This window comes from Colobus angolensis, unplaced genomic scaffold, assembly GCF_000951035.1.
Source record: "Colobus angolensis palliatus isolate OR3802 unplaced genomic scaffold, Cang.pa_1.0 Scaffold307, whole genome shotgun sequence".
Classification (NCBI taxonomy): domain Eukaryota; kingdom Metazoa; phylum Chordata; class Mammalia; order Primates; family Cercopithecidae; genus Colobus; species Colobus angolensis.
In genome coordinates this window covers 1,916,445-1,933,740 of record NW_012116344.1, presented here as the reverse complement: position 1 = coordinate 1,933,740, position 17,296 = coordinate 1,916,445, and positions in this window count along the sequence as shown.

Here is a 17,296-nt window from a genome sequence, read left to right as displayed (position 1 = left end):
CAAAAATTAAGAACAAATGAATAAAGACTTGAAGTAAAGACTAGCAGTTCAATGTAAAGTACAGCACCAACAGAGGGCCCAAAAGATCTTCTTTACATCAAAGAAAATCACATGGAACAAAATTTTGCATTAGTGACTCTGATTATGACTTAATAACAATTCCTCATTGAAAATGAGGCTGGGACCTGAGAACAGAGAAAAAAATATCTTTTTATATCTAACTGTAGGTAGACAGAAATGCATCTCTGGGGACCATGTTTCCTAGAGTAAAAAAAATTGATGTTTTAAATGAAAGTGATTTGAATTGCCTAGATAGGGAAGAACTGTTTTGTGTGTGTGTGTGTGTGTGTGTGTGTGTGTGTCTTCTTTTTAAGCAGTAGAGCACAAAAGACCAAGATAGTGATTTGATGAAGAATGAGTTTCTGCTTGTGCGGGTGGGGAATTAGAGCCATGGTGTTTTGTCATGAATGTTCACGTGATCCCAGTTTTTAGTCAGAAGTTGATAAAATATGGGCATATTAATTTCAAAATTTATAATATAAACATTCCAACATATGTAGTTTTTGTTTCAGTTGCCTAAGGCTTCATAATTAATACCCCAAAATATATTGTCTTAAAACAATAACATTTACTTGCTCATAAATCTATTAATTTGAGTAGGATTTGAGAAAAGCTGGCTCCCATAAGCACCCTGAAGTGACTCTACATCTGAGGACTCTGAACATTTGAAAGTCTGTTTGTTCATGTAGTTGGTGAAGTGGTAGTTGGTAGTTGGGGAAGGCTGCAGCTCTTAATTTTCTCTCCAAATGGCATCCCCATGTGATTTCCCCACAGGCTAGTTTGAACTTTCTCCTAGCATAGTGTGTAACTTTGTTCAAAGATTGAGTGTTCCAGAAAGAAAAAGAGAAACAGAAAGAGAGAGAGAGAGAGAGAAGAGAGAAAGTAAGTAGAAGTCATTGCCTTTTGTGACCTAGCCTGGGAAATAGTCACGTTGTCATTATTAATTCCATTAAGCAAGGTGGTTATGAAAGTACACCTGCTTCTAGAAAATGTCACATAAGCTCATCTCTTGATGAAAGAGTTTCAGTGTCACACTGTAAGAAGAAAGTGAGGAATCAAATAAATGTTGATGTTTCTATCTTTGGAAAATACTATCTACCACAATCCATTCTCTGACCACAATAATCCTACCTCTTCCATATCAAAAAAAATATTCATTTGTCTCTTCCGAAACTTTGAGTCTTATCTCAAAGATGCATCATTTCAAAATCCAGGTTCTTAGCATTCAAATCATGCCCAGCTGCCATGAAGGCTTTTCAGGTGAAAATCTTCAAAGATAGCTCTTCAAGTACAGTTTCTTTACATCTGATGACTTGTGAACTAAAAAGCCAAGTTATATGCCCCTTGCAAGCCCAGCATACAATGGTGAAACAGGCTTTGGTTAACTGCTATGGACCTTCCTATTCAAAGAAGAGAAAATGGGACACATTCAGTAGTTACTGCTCCATAGCACTTCTGAAATTCAGCTAGAAAATGATGCTGGTTACTGGGTAAGAACTCAGTCTAATGTCTGCAATGATTCTCTGTGGTTCTCATTTCCACCCATTTACCTCTTAGCTTTACTCTGCGAGTCATCCTGTTTTTCCATTCGAAATGGCTGCTATTTGTAGCCATGCAGTTTTCTCAGAATGCTTTCTGATAGTAGTAATTTGGAGATACCAAGACCTATTTTAATTTTATATTGTTTTTATCTGTTTAAACTGATGTAATTCTTTTTAACTTTGAAGGGTTTTTATGAATTAACTTATAATCAATTCTAATTGACAAAGATCCACATTTACGAATCTATTCAAGAAAAGATTTTCTCTACTTGAGACTTTCTGTTTAAATCAGCTGTGGGGCATGACCTTTTCAGGGCCTTTTGTTGAATAAAAAAGATCCAGAAGGCATACCATTTGTCTGACTAAATGACTCTCTGAGAAACTACCTTAGATTTTTCTAAAGTCTTAATAATGCATCTTATAGTCTCCTCTGGATTTTATCTTTGCTGTAAAACCCTTTCTTAATTTTGGAATGAGGAAGATGGAAATGAGAAACAGTTTTATTTTCAAACCCATTAAGTACTGACTCATTTTTATTTAACAGTTATTTCTTTAGCTTGAATCTTTCTTCTTACGTTTTATTATAAGCAAGTAAAAATATAACCAGATAACACCGTCAACACTTTGCCTGGAAATCTTTGCAGCTAGATCATCCAGTTCATGAGGCATTTTCTATTTGCCACATTATGACACATGGCACATTTGCTAAACTCCCTGAAATCACTTAATTTCTCTCAGTTTCCAAGAACACTTTTTCATTTTTCTTTACACCATAACTGATAGACTCCAAAAGGGCCATTAGATTTCCTCTACATTCTTTCAACTACTACCTGTTACTTAGTCACAAACCTACTACCACAATGTTAGGTTTTTCAACATCCAGATACAAATATCAGTACCAATTAGCTAATGCTGCATCACAAACCAGTGCAAAACTTATAGGCTTAAAACAACAACATTTAAATGTGTCAGGAATCTGCACTCTCTCCAGGGTTCAACAAAGGAAGGCTGCCTCTTTCCCTGAGTGTCTCAAGGCCTGGAGGGTGGGGCCTACTACCTGCTTGTTTACTCATATGTCTAGCATTTGATGTTGGTTGTCAGCCAGTGCCTCAGTTTCTCTAGGTGGTATCTTACAACATGGCAGCTTGCTTCCCTCAGAACAAGCATTCCAAGGGGAGAGAGCGTGCCAGGCAGAAACTGTGTTGCATTTTATGACCTATCCTTGATTGGCATGCATTGTCACTTCCACCAATTCTGTTGTTTGTAGCAGTTACAAAGTTCTACCCTACCCAGGTTTAATGGAAAGGAGCATAGATTAAAGTTGTCAATGCAGGAGTGCCTACGCCTCATTGTAAGAGGAGTAGGTAGCGTGGGATATATACTGATATGGCTATATTTGGGAAGTATAATATGGGAAGTTCTTACTATAGAGTAGAGGCTCAGTCATGCTGAATGCATCATTTTGTTTTTTTAAAAAAATCATATGTTGTTATTATAGTAATTCCTAAACTGAGAGGACCCAACTAAATACAATCAAGATTTTAATTAAGCCAAAATCTGTACTTAATGCTTAACCAGACCTGATTTTCTGAACTATTAGAAACCAAAAATAAAGTTTAGAGGAAGTTTTCATCAAAATTATCATAGAAAAATGCATTATCCAGGCTACCAACTATTCCCTCTTCTCTGTTTATTATCTCCTCAAACCAATGATGAATCTCTTTCATCTCCATGTCTTTATTATATGTCTATATTATACAACTTATGCACCATCAGGCAGTTCTGGCTTGTCCAGAATTGGACACTAATCTAAGATGTGCTGATCAAATTGTGAGTTAAGCCATATTTATGTCAACAATCTGGAGAGAAGTTTAATAAACCCCTGACATCAAAGTCTTCGGGTTAAATAAATTCTAGTTGATTTCCAGCTTGATGTTTCTCTGATCCCATGAGACATCCCAGTATAATTCCAGAAATTCCCATTTATGCTTAAACTATTTAGAATTGCCTAATGTTACCTGAAACAATAATCTTTATATATGCAATATGTGTATGTGTGTGTGTACTATATATGTAATACTATATATTATTATGTAATAGTTCTATGTACATAGATTACATAGTCATGTACCATATAACAACATTTTGGTCACTGATGGACTTCCTATACAATGATGCTCCCATAAGATTATAGTGAAGCTGAAAAATTCCTATTGCCTACTATTCACTATATTACACTTTTAGTTGTTATTTTAGTGTATGTACTCTTTCTACTTAAATATTTTTTTAAACAAGATCAATGTTTATCTTTTCTTTTATTATGGAACATGTGCACAACATGCAGGTTTGTTACATATGTATACATGTGCCATGTTGGTCTACTTAAATATTTTTAAAAGTTAACTATAAACTTGTAATCCTAGCTGTTTGGGAGGCTAAGGCGGGCAGATTGCTTAAGCCCAGTTCAAGACCAGCCTGGGAAACATGGTGAAACTCCATCTCTAAAACAACAACAAAAAAATTAGCCAGGCATGGTGGTGTGCACCTGTTGTCTCAGCTACTTGGGAGGCTGAGTTTGAAGGATCAGTTGAGCCCAAGAGGTAGAGGTGGCAGTAAGCTGAGATCACACCACTGCACTCCAGCCTCAGTGACAAACTGGGTGACAAATTAAGGCCCTGTCTCAAAAAAAAAATGTTCACATAAAACAGCTTCAATGAGATCCTTCAGGAGGTATATGAGAAGGCATTGTTGTAATAGAAGATGACAGCTCCATGCTTGTTATTGCCCCTGAAGACTTTGCAGTGGGACAAGATGTGGAGTGGAAGACAGTGATATTGATGATCCTGACTCTGTGGAAGCCTAGGTTGATATGTGTATCTTAATTTCTAACAAAAAAGTTTTAAAAGGTAAAAAATGAAAAAAAATATTTTAAATAAAAATTACTTACAGAATAAGAACATAAAAAATAAAATATATTTGTGCAGCTGTACAATGTGCGTTTTAGCCTGTGTTATTAGAGTCAAAAAATTTAAAAAAATTAAGAAGTTGATAAAGTTAAAAAGTTATAGTAAACTAAGGTTAATTTATTATTGACAAAAGAATTTTTTAAACATCAGTTGAGTGTGACCTAAGTGTAGAGTATTTATGAACTACATTAGTGTACAGTCACATCCTAGGCCTTGACATTCACTCACCACACACTTTCTGACTCATGTAGAGCAGGTTCCATTTCTGCAAGGTTTATTCTTAGCAAGTGGCCTATAGAAGTATGCCGTTTTAAATTTTTTAATACTTTATGTTTATGGTATCTTTTAGCTATATTTAGATACACAAATATTTATCAATGTGTTACAATTACCTAGAGTATTCAGCACATCGTATACAGGTTTGTATCCTATGAGCAACAGACTTTATGCTGTATAGTCTAGGTCTGTGGTAGGTTAAATCATCTGCATGTATGTAATTACACTGTATGATGTTTGCACAACTACAGAATCAGCTAACCATTTCTCTGAATGTATTCTTGTCATTTAAGTGACATACGGTTGTTTATGTGCAGATATTTAAACACACACACACACATACGTATATCTATATGGAGAGAGAAAAACCAGGTAAAAATATAAATGTATAGGCCGGGCATGGTGGCTCACACCTGTAATCCCAGAACTTTGGGAGGCCGAGGCAGGTGGATCACAAGGTCAGGAGTTTAAGACCAGTCTAGCCAAGATGGTGAAACCCTGTCTCTACTAAAAATACAAAAAACTAGCTGGGCATGGTGGTGGGTACTTGCGATCCCAGCTCCTTAGGAGGCTGAGGCAGAGAATTGCTTGAACCTGGGAGGCGGAGGTTGTAGTGAGCCGAGATCGCACACTGCACTCCAGTCTGGGCGACAGAGTGAGACTCCATTTCAAATATATATATATATATATATATATGTATATTTAATAAAGACCCTTGCACATGTATTTTATCTGACACATATATATGTGTGTCAGAAAAAATACATGTGCAAGTGTCTTTATTATTGTTTGAAGGCTATGGGGTTAGCAAATTAACTTACTTCCTATCAAAGTTGATGTTCTAGCTATAACTTTGGATACAAAATCAGAACTAGAAGGGGTTTAAATGCGTTCATACTTCAATTGCTATTGAGTGAAGAAAGGTTGAATTGTGCATTTTCCTTGGCAACTGCATTCATCTCCTGGGAAGCTTTCTCTATCTTTTCTCAGTCATGTTTAAAATCAAGCCTGTGCCACTCCTACTTAAATAAGCACCATCATCAAAATATGCCATATTTCCTGCTCTGATTCTTCTTTGTGACCATGGGCACTTGAGAGGTCCACTGTACATGTTTGAGGCTCATCTTTTGTGAAGAATGACAACACTGCAGACAATTTATTTTGCGTTTAAAATTGACATAATTACGTAGTGGCAAAGAGAGCATATATTTTGGAATTAGATCAAGGTTACAATGTGAACCAGCTTTGTAACCTTAATCAAAGTCATTAAATGTTGTAAGCTTCATATATAATCTGAAGATATCTGTCAATAAAGCAAGGTCAGTGTGTAGATTTAATGCAATAAAATGTGAAGTAATCCACAGAATACCATTTACAGAATGATCACTAAAAGCTGCGAAGAAAGAATTCCTCTCCCCCTTTCTTTGCTCTCTTGCTCTGTGGTCCTAAAACTATACAAATGACTTTTGGCTTGCTTCCTTGAGGGGAGGGTGAGCTGGGTTGGTAAACAGATAATATAATCTAGGAAATTATTTCATGGAGAAATGAACGAAAAGCTTATAAACCCAGAGTAGAGAACATTTTAATTAAACAGAGTACTACCCCCAAAAATGTCCATTTAAGTTAAAGTTCATAGAATACATAGGAGTTAGCTTCAACCGAACTCTTAATCTCTGCATGCATCAAGGATTTGGGGAGGCCTCAGAGCGGCGGTCTCTACTTTATTAGAAAGAGAAAGCTGGGGCCAGGCGCGGTGGCTCAAGCCTGTAATCCCAGCACTTTGGGAGGCCGAGACGGGCGGATCACGAGGTCGGGAGCTCGAGACCATCCTGGCTAACACGGTGAAACCCCGTCTCTACTAAAAAATACAAAAATGGGGCCAGGCGCGGTGGCTCAAGCCTGTAATCCCAGCACTTTGGGAGGCCGAGACGGGCGGATCACGAGGTCGGGAGATCGAGACCATCCTGGCTAACACGGTGAAACCCCGTCTCTACTAAAAAATACAAAAAAATTAGCCGGGCGAGGTGGCGGGCGCCTGTAGTCCCAGCTACTCTGGAGGCTGAGGCAGAAGAATCTCCTGAACCCAGGAGGTAGAGGTTGCGGTGAGCTGAGATCTTGCCACCGCACTCTAGCCTGGCGACAGAATGAGACTCCGTCTCAAAAAAAAAAAAAAAGAGAAAGCTAAGCAACCTTCTTTAAGACAAAACAAAATGGAAAGAAAAAGGTTGAGTAGCAGTTAGCTTTTCTCCTACTGTAGCATACATTTCAGAAGTGAAGTATATTTAGTATATATGCATCTCTATTTTCATTCCAGGAAGACAGATTGTCATACCATCTTTCTACTTGTAGGGCACCCAAAGGGTTTTGTTTATAAAAATCAATAAGTCCAGGGCTCTTTGTTTTTCGTAAGCCAACCTATTTTACCTTTCATCTGTCTGCTGAAGGAAGCCATGTATCTTCTAGCAAGTAGTTGGATTTTATCAATTCTTTGTGATCCATTATCAGGCAGCCAAGATTCAAGGTCACCCACTTTAGATGTTTGCTTCCTGGCAGAGGGCCCTTGTCCTGATGAAGGCCCTTAAAGTTGGTAAATGAGCATAGACTATTTTGGGCTTTATGAAATGCAATTCATCACCCTGTCCAGTGCTCCTCATCTAGTCTTGCCTTGTGTCTGATCACTTGGCATTTTTAGCAGGTGAATGGTGCTTTCATGGAGCTCCTCATTTTCTCTGCGCCTTCTCTAAAAGGGGTAGAGTAGCTCAGTGTGTTAGATCTATGGGGTAGGGTTGTTGAGATTTTCAGGAGCATTCACTCTAAAGAAGACAATTTCTGCCAAAGATTATGTAATCCAGTCACTTCCCCAAATGTACTAAAAATAACCCCCAGTTGGTTTCCTAATTCAGGTACATTGAAAAATTTTACAAACATTTAAGAATTCTCTGGGGGCCTGGGTGCGGCGGCTCTCGCCTGTAATCCCAGCACTTTGGGAGGCTGACATAGGCAGATCACGCGGTCAAGAGATGGAGACCATCCTGGCCAACATGGTGAAACCCTGCCTCTACTAAAAATACAAAAATCATCTGGGCATGGTTGCGTGCGCCTGGAGTCCCCGCTACTCGGGAGGCTGAGGCAGGTGAATCGCTTGAACCCGGGAGGCGGAAATTGTGCCACTGCCCTCCAGCCTGGCAACAGAGTAAGACTCTGTAAAAAAAAAAAAAAAAAAAAAAAAAAAAAGAATTCCTTGGGGTTTTGGATAACTTAAGGTTTTACCTTTTTGTTTTGTTTTTATTTGGGGCTACTACCTTTATTAATTTTTTTTTTTTTTTTTTTTTTAGATGGAGTCTCGCTCTGCCGCCCAGGCTGGAGTGCAGTGGCCGGATCTCAGCTCACTGCAAGCTCCGCCTCCCTGGTTCAAGCGATTCTCCTGCCTCAGCCTCCCCAGTAGCTGAGATTACAGGAACGCACCACCACGCCTGACTAATTTTTGTATTTTTAGTAGAGACAGGGTGTCGCCATGTTGGCCAGACTAGTCTCAAACTCCTGGCCTCAGGTGATCCACCCGCCTCAGCCTCCCAAAGTGCTGCGATTACAGGCGTGAGCCACGCGAGCCCAGCCTAATTTCTTCTTTCTATTTTTCTTTAATCACTGACTTTTCCTGTTCCAGGTTTTTAAATCAAAAACTAATTTCTTTTATTTACAAAATTTCTTATTTTTTAACTTTTAAGTTCATTAATAGTCAGTGTTTTTTATTGTATTAGCCAGGACTCTCCAGAGAAAAACAACCAATAGACGGCTGGGGAAAAAAGAGAGAGAGAGAATTCATTAGAAGGTATATTGGGTCGAACGGCTATGAAGGCTGAGAAGTCCCACAGTCTGCTGTCATTAAGCTGGAGACAGAGGAAAGACTATAGTGTGATTTGAAGGCTTGAAATGCAGATGCATCTCCTTGACCTTGGATTTCTTTTTTTTTTGAGATGGAGTCTCGCTCTGCCGCCCAGGCTGGAGTGCAGTGGCCGGATCTCAGCTCACTGCAAGCTCCGCCTCCCAGGTTTACGCCATTCTCCTGCCTCAGCCTCCCAAGTAGCTGGGACTACAGGCGCCCGCCAAATCGCCGGGCTAGTTTTTTGTATTTTTTAGTAGAGACGGGGTTTCACCGTGTTAGCCAGGATGGTCTTGATCTCCTGACCTCGTGATCCGCCCGTCTCGGCCTCCCAAAGTGCTGGGATTACAGGCTTGAGCCACCGCGCCCGGCCGACCTTGGATTTCTAAGCCTCCATAACTGTGAGAAATGAATTCCTTTTTTTTTTTTTTTTAACATATTACCCAGTTTCAAATATTCTGTTAAAAGCAACAGAAAACAGACCAAGCCACAGTCTGTGTCTGAAGGCCTGAGAACCAAGAAAGCCAAAGGCAGGAGATCAAAGTCCCAACTCAAGCCCTCAGGTAGAAGGTGAATTCAACTCTAACTTTTTGTTCTATTCAGGCCCTCAGAGAAAGAAAGGATGCCCACTCACAGTGGCAGGGGTGGGGAGGCGGCGGAGGGCATCTGCTTTACTCGGTCCACCAATTCAAATGCACATCTCTTCCAGAAACACCCGTACAGACACACCAGAAATGATGTTTAACCGCTATCTTGGCATCCCATGGCTCAGGCAAATTGACACATAGAATTCAGCACCACTATTGTTTTATATATCTAAGTGTTACCTTTGCTATCAATTTTAACAGCAAATTTCCATTTTAATGTTTTATCTGACTCAATAGTTTTCTATAAATGGATGTTTTATATATGCATAGATTTTACACTTCAGTTTTTTTTTTTTTTTGCTCCTAATTTGTTGTTAATTCTTAATTGTACTGGGTTTTGTTTAATGGATATAGATTACATAAATAAATAAAAGTAATCAGGTGACTTCCAATGATTTACTGGTGTCTTTCCTGAAAACATCCTATAAATACAAATACACTTTATTTTTTTTTTTTTTTTGCTCCTAATTTGTTGTTAATTCTTAATTGTACTGGGTTTTGTTTAATGGATATAGATTACATAAAATCAGCTTTTTGTAACTTGTTCAGATTTCCCTTGGTTCCTAGTTCATAATTATTTGTGAATGTTTTGTATATGTTATTTAAAAAGTACAGTTTTGTTAAATTTAGAGGAATACATATCTATTATTTGCTCAAATAAATAATTCACATTAACAAAAAAATGCAACTTCTATTGAATTTAAATTCTATTTGTTCAAACATTTTATTATTCAATATACCTGTACTTATTTTGGTCTACTTATCTATTCTGTCACTTTTGAGAGAGGTGTAATAACCTCTCTCACTAGTTTTGTAGCTTTGTCAATTTGTCTTCCACAGCTAATCATTTTTTCTTTACGTATTTTAAGCTGTGTTTCTGAATGCATAAGTATTATTGACTAAAATATTTTCATGGTGAATTATTCACTTCATCAATATGAAAAATTGTATTTTATTTTTCATCTTGAATTCTACTTGATCCTGCTTGCTTTATTCTGTTTGTTCTTCAAAAAATGTGCTTTTAGTAGATTAATGTTATCCATTTATGTTGACAATGATTATTTTATTTTAAAATTTTCAGCCTATTTAGTGATTTATTTTTATCCTAAGTCTTCATTACATCTTCCTCCACTCTTTAAGTTCTTATATGTTTACTTATTACATTTCCTTCAAGGATTTTGCTGCTGTTGTTTCTCTAATGATCTGGAATTTATTTCTATTTACATTAAAGATGTTAACATTTATACTTAAAATTATATTTGTCAAAGTCTCTCTAGCATTAATCCATATTTGTATCACCCTCCTCCTCTCACTTTTAATTCTTCACCCAACAAAACAAAGAAATAACCCTATTTATCTTTTTTTTCCTACTAGACATAGGTTTTATATGATTTCTATCTATCATAGTATAGTTTTTTAAAAAATTGTTGATACTGTTTCAGAGAGTATTTTTTGGTAAATAATCCTTATTTTTGCTGGTCTAGACTATTTTCTCTTTACCACCCACTGTTAATTGTAAAATTCTAGTATAATTTTAAATGACCTCAAATATTATCTTTTCAGCAATAAAAATATTAACTTGCCTCATTTTATAGGTAACTATATTCATATTAAACAATAATTATATATTTCTAATTTTGCTCAACCATTTTTACTTTTCCCATCTTCATAAAATGAAATCTTTCAAAGGCATTTAAATCTCTAACTTCTGATCATAAAACTTAAAGTTTATTCTAAATAATTTGAAATATTTTATTTATAGGCTATTAAATGTTTTTCCTGATTTTTGTTGTCTATGTCTTATTTACCTTTATTTAAATCTTATAGTAAAAATTATCAGTCATATTACCATTATCAATTTATCTTATAAATACATATTTATAAATATATGCACATAAATGTCTATACATGTATTTTAAAATCTTTGCTCTTGATTTATTTCTTTATCTTTTATTTAATATATCTGTTTTAATTTAATTGCCATTTGACAACATCATATTCTTACATCCTTGTATTTTTCTTTAGATAAAACTGTGTAACATGTCCTATGAATTCTTGAAAGAAACACACACACACACACACACACACACACCCCTCCTTGCCCTAACAAATGGATAACATCTTGGCTAGATAGATTTTTGTCTCATATGTAATTCTATAGTCTATATATGTTCACTTCAGTAATCTGAGTTTATCTGATTCTCTTTCCTGTGTAGAAAATCTGTACATTCTGACTGAAACTTGTAGTAGGAAATTTGTTCCCTTTGATGTTGGTTATTTATTCTAATCTGACTTTTTTACTTATCATTTCAACAACTCTGATTATTTCTACATCAGTTTTGCTTAATCTGTCCCTCGTATCTCTTTTTGTTTTTGTGAACTTCAGTAATTTTTGGGCGTTGAAGTACAACCACTTTTTTGACCTTCTGAGTTGGGAAACTAGTAAGTTTCTCTGCAGAAATCATTCTGCTTTTCAGTTTGTGTTCTAAAATTGTAAAAATTGGACCCTTCTGACCATAAAAGCAGAACCTTTTGTTGTTGGTCTTTTTCAGATGTGGATGGGGGAAGTTGAGGGATTTGGGGATTTCTTTTTTTTTCAACTTGTCTTATAATATCCCATTCTGCTTTTGCCTTTTTTGGTCATCATGTATTTTAAAAAGTCAGATATCTCACCTTTTCAGATCCCATCAATGGCTCCACAGAATGAATTCATATCCTGTTTGCTTATATCACTTTAGACCTACTTATGCTAAAGGAGTGCCTATCTTCTTTCTAGCTTTAGGTTACATATAAAGACTTTGTGTACTAAATTTCCCTTGTCAATTTCAAGTTTCTTATCCCCCTTTGATTATATAATGGAAACAATCCCATTCCACAAATAAATATGTGATACTATGTTAAAATGTTTTTGTAATATTATCTTATTTAAAGTATAGTTGCTATAACTTTACATTTGTATATTATTGACTGGTATTTGGACAAATTAGTTCAAATGCCCATGTATTTAAACAAACAGAACCCAGAAATCCTCTTTCTTTGCACTGCTCATATGCACAGAAAATTGTTCATTTCATCTATCTAAGCTGTAATATTAACTGTAATACACAGCATCAATTTTGTTCAATTAAAAAGTTGAGTTATCTACCTTGAGTGACTAGGTAGCCAGTTTAATCAGTCACAAAAACTGTTTATAAATAAGACAGAATCCTTCCAGGAAAACAGGAAATATAAAAACTGCAAAGAAGTTATGTAATTATTTTACTGACACACTGTCTTTTCCTCGGATCTTTCTCAGAGCATCACCTCTAACCCTAGCCCAGATTTCTCACCCTCATCTGCCAGTGAATCCTTCATCTGGTATTGCTCACACAGAACAGGGACTTTCTCTCTATAAGCCATGGTGGCCACTCTGAGAAAGAACAAATTGTTCATTTATGCACTTTCATATCCTTTATTTTATTTAGACATTTCAGGCTTTGTTTGCTAATCAAAGTCTGGTTTTGCTTGAAGAATTGAATCACAATAGATGGATACTGTGCACACAATTCAAATTTGTAAAATATATTTCAGATACTAGATGAAGGCAAAGAGTGATCCCCTATGGCCCCTATAAAGAAAGACATGGGAAGTCAGACCTTGCATTAAGCCTCATTCTTAACATGAAGATGTGACAAAAGAAATAGAGTGATAGTGGGGTTTGAAGTCTGAGCCATCCAGGAATCAGGCAGATTCATATCACACTACCAGGACTTCTGTAGGCCAAACAATGCCCTCATAAAGGTGTCCACATACTAATCCCTGGAATCCTTGAATATTGTAGGTTACATGGGTGGGGGGGGGAACCCAAGTTGCAGATGGAATTAGAGTGCCAATAAGCTGCCCTTGAGATGGGAAAATTACCCCGGATTGTCCAGATGGGCTTGTTATAGTAGGTCACTAGGCAGAGGCAGACATGAGCACGGCAGGAGAGTTCCCCTTCTGCCCGCCAAGGTATGTCAGGTGTGCATCAGGTGATGTTCAGGAGGTTGTTAAACTGCCACTTTAAAATAATAATTGGTTACAGTCAGCACCAGGGAAAGGCAGTCTCCCAGTGGATAGAAACGCTATAACTAGTGATCAGCAGTGTCCCAATAAGATCTCAGGAGTTGGGTGAGTGGGCTCAAGCACGTGCACTAAGAGACAAAATGGCAGAGTTTAACTAGTATGTAATCTACTAGGAGCATTCAACCAATGTTGAAAAAAATACCACAAGTGAGCATGTACACTTCAGTAAACACACTGCTCATGCTCCCCACAACCCCCACCAAGCGCGGACAGGCCACTGCACATGCAGACAGCCCACCCCAAGGGAAGAATCAGGGGAGAAGAGATGCAGACTCTGGAATAATGCCGATGCATAAAACCCCAAGTCAAAGGTCAAACCACACACTTGACTCTCTCAAGTTGCCTGCTTGGCCCTCTTCCAAGTGTACCCTACTTTCTTTCATTCCTACTCTAAACTTTTTAATAAAGTTTCACTCCTGCTGTAAAACTTGCCTCAGTCTCTCCCTCCCTCTTATTACCCTTGGTTGAATTATGCTCTCTGAGGAGGCAAGAACTGAGCTTGCTGCAGATCTGTACACATTTGCAGCTGCTAACACATTTTGGTACCATGTGACTCACATACATTCCCTGGTGGTGACAAGCTCAGTGTAATTACAAGTGTCTTTATAAGTGGAAGAAGGGAGAGAGAGATGAAAATGTGAAATTGGAAACAGAAATCAGTCATTTAATGTAAGAAAGTCTCAATCTTCCTATGTTGTCTTTAATGATGTAGGAAGCGGATTGTGGACCAAGGATTGTGGGCAATCTGCAGAAGTCAAAGGAAAGGGGAACAAATTCTCCCTTAGAGGCTCCAGAAAGGAACATAGTCTTCTTGACACTTTGGTTTTAGCCTAGTGAGACCAATTTTAACCTCTTACCTCAAAAACAGTATTGTTGTTTAAGCCACCAAGTTTGTGGTAACTTGTTACAGCAGCCATGTGAGACTAATACAAGGTTGGAATCACTTTCAGGTTAAAAAATGGCAGCCTGTTCTGACATCAGTTCTAAAGTTTTCCATCTTCATTTTCCTCATCTCCTATCTCCCCCAGCTCTTTCCTCACAGAACTTCTACCTTAAAGGTGATCCTATATCCTCCCTTCTCCAACACCTCCCTCTTTTGTCTTCTTTCTTCCCATTTCTACCTCTCCGTTGGACTATTCTCCTGTTTCTCTTTTCTCCTTTTCTGATCTTCCATTGTTTACCTACCTTCCATATTTTCCATTTCCCACATACTTCTACTTTCTAGGAGGGAGGTGGAAGTCAGCAGTGGAAAGAAGGCAGTGTAACGATATCTGAGTACCTGTTGTATATTTTTCTTTTTTGAAAGGAATTTCACCAAGCTGCAGCACTTGCCTTGAGCAATCAATGAATGTAAACTTTCCAGCAAAGATCTACAGAACAATAGGAACAATACATGGCTCCTGGCAATCCAACCACATGAAAACACAAGTTCAGTTGCAATTTGCTCCTATCTGTAACTCTTCATCTTACTGGAAAGTGCTACCCCATTAAGGCATTTCTTAGAGTGGTGTTCTCAAAATGCAAAGATTTCTATCCAAAGGTTCTGTCTATTCAAGATTCAATTATGTCTACACAAGATTGAAATTTTGCAAGTTTCCTTTAATTAAAAAAATACTAAATGTAAAAATCCTACAAGAAACTGAAAAGACGAGATTAAAAAAAAACAAGATGTACTAAATTGGATGCTGACTAATGGGAAATTAAAGCCAAGTTGAAGCTGGAATTGTAAAATATTATGCAAATTTTAAACAACATTCAGAGTTTGGCCAAGGGGTCAATCTGGGTAAAAGAGGTATGAAAAGTGCTCAATCCTTCTTTTCCTGCCATTCTGTTATTTCTAATCCATAGCAGTTCAAAAAATGCAGAAGTTTCATGCCTTTGAGAGGATGCTAAGCAAAATGTTTGAAATGGCACATTTCCCAACTGTTCATAAAAATTAGTAAAGGATAATAATGGAAATGGCTTATATTTTAATTCATATTTTGTAACCCAAGCCCTAGAATGAGAAACAGCCAGAAGGATACATGTAATAGTTTTTGCTCATAATCACAGAGGCAGAAAGTGAGGCCTTTTCACAGGAAGTCAAGAGGCGATGGCCAGAACCTAGAAAGCTGATGTTGTAACTGGACATCCAAGAAAAGAGAAAAGATTTGTGACAGGTGGTCAGGCATGGAGGGACAATACGAGTTAATTCTGCTGAGAGGTTTTTCTAATTCTATGAGGTTTAAGTCACTTTATGTTAAAGATGGCATTAATGATCCCCACATGGAGGGATTTTAGGGATTACGGGGAACATGACAAACAGTACCTGAAGTCTAGCCAGGTAAGAGGAATTGCTGGTCTTTAGCTCTGGTCTTGAAGAAGAAGCCACAATTATGAAGCATTATTTACCCTTAGAATAAAATCTATACTTTTCATCACGACCCTTGTCTCTATGTATTCCCTCAGCTTCATCCTACACTACCCAGACCCTGTTTACCATGCTTCAGCCATACTAGCCTTCTTTCTGTTCCAAAAGCTCAGTAATTTTCAACCACTCCTTGATTCATTTGTTTGTATCTATGAATATAATCAATAGAATATAAGTTCTTTGAAGGTAGGAACCTGCCTGTCTCGGTCATGTCCGTATAGCCCATGTATGCTGTAGTGGCCAACATATTACAAGTGCATCAAGAAATATTTGTTGAATTAATGAATGAACAAAGACCCACAATATGGCACTTACCATGGCCATGACCTAAAACACAAGGCATATATCCAAAGTCCTGAACATAAAATTTTACTGCAGTACCAGAGAGAAATATATTATGAATTATCTTTAAAATTTAATAATAAAGTCTGTGAATATAGCCTTTTCTCCTCAGGATAATGTAAATATCTTTTTATAGTTTCTTTTTCATTCTCCAAATGAATCTCTTTGCTGTTTCCCACAGATGTTTATGAGTTTATATGCTCCCTTCTCTGCTTGCTTCTTTGTACTTTTCTGAAATTATGGAGCAACAACTTCAGCATTGCATTGGCCTTATACAACACTGTATTCATCTGGGCAGTGAGAAAATCATGTCATCAAATATTAAGCAGTCAGACCTTATATCTAACTCAGGAAGCCAGCTCTTCAGAGTGGAACAGGCAGTAGAAAATGCATGCCCCAAAGACACACTGGCAATCAGTTCTGGACCTTCAGGCACAGCAGTGTAGAAGGGATCTGGAGCACTCACTAATGTAACTTGTTTAGTGCTCCTTCAGGGGCCACCATCTCACATAACTCATGTCAGTGCTGAGGCCGAGGTCCTTCAGTATTGAAGTAGAGTCTTCAGAGCCTGGGGTGTGTCTCCTCCCAAGCAACAGCTACGTCCAGGGACAAATCGACTTCACATTCAGTGTGTCTCATCAAGGAAAAACGACAGAGAGAGAGAATGAGGAGGGAGGAAAAGAAGAAAGAAAGGAATAAAAGGAGGGGATGAAGATGTGACCGAAAAGAGGCAGATGATTTTTAAAAAGGACAAAGAGAATAAAATGAGACAGAGGAAAAATACAAAACAAGAGAGTGTCCAATGAAAAATGAGGGCAGAAAAGTGTTAAAGAAAGCAATGGAAATGAATGGAGAAAGCTGCAAATGTCTCTCTGTGCTGGTTGGGTGGTGCCCGTGGTTGCTTTCTTGTCACTTCCAAGAAAAATCTGGAAATTCATTCCGAATTTTGAGTTACCTTCAGGTTCACACATTTTGGGTAAAGAATTAGATGAAAGTGTAAGATGCTGCCTTAAGTTTACTTCTTAGTTTATTTTCAGGAATCTTAAGATCATCCTGGGGCCTGGGAAGAA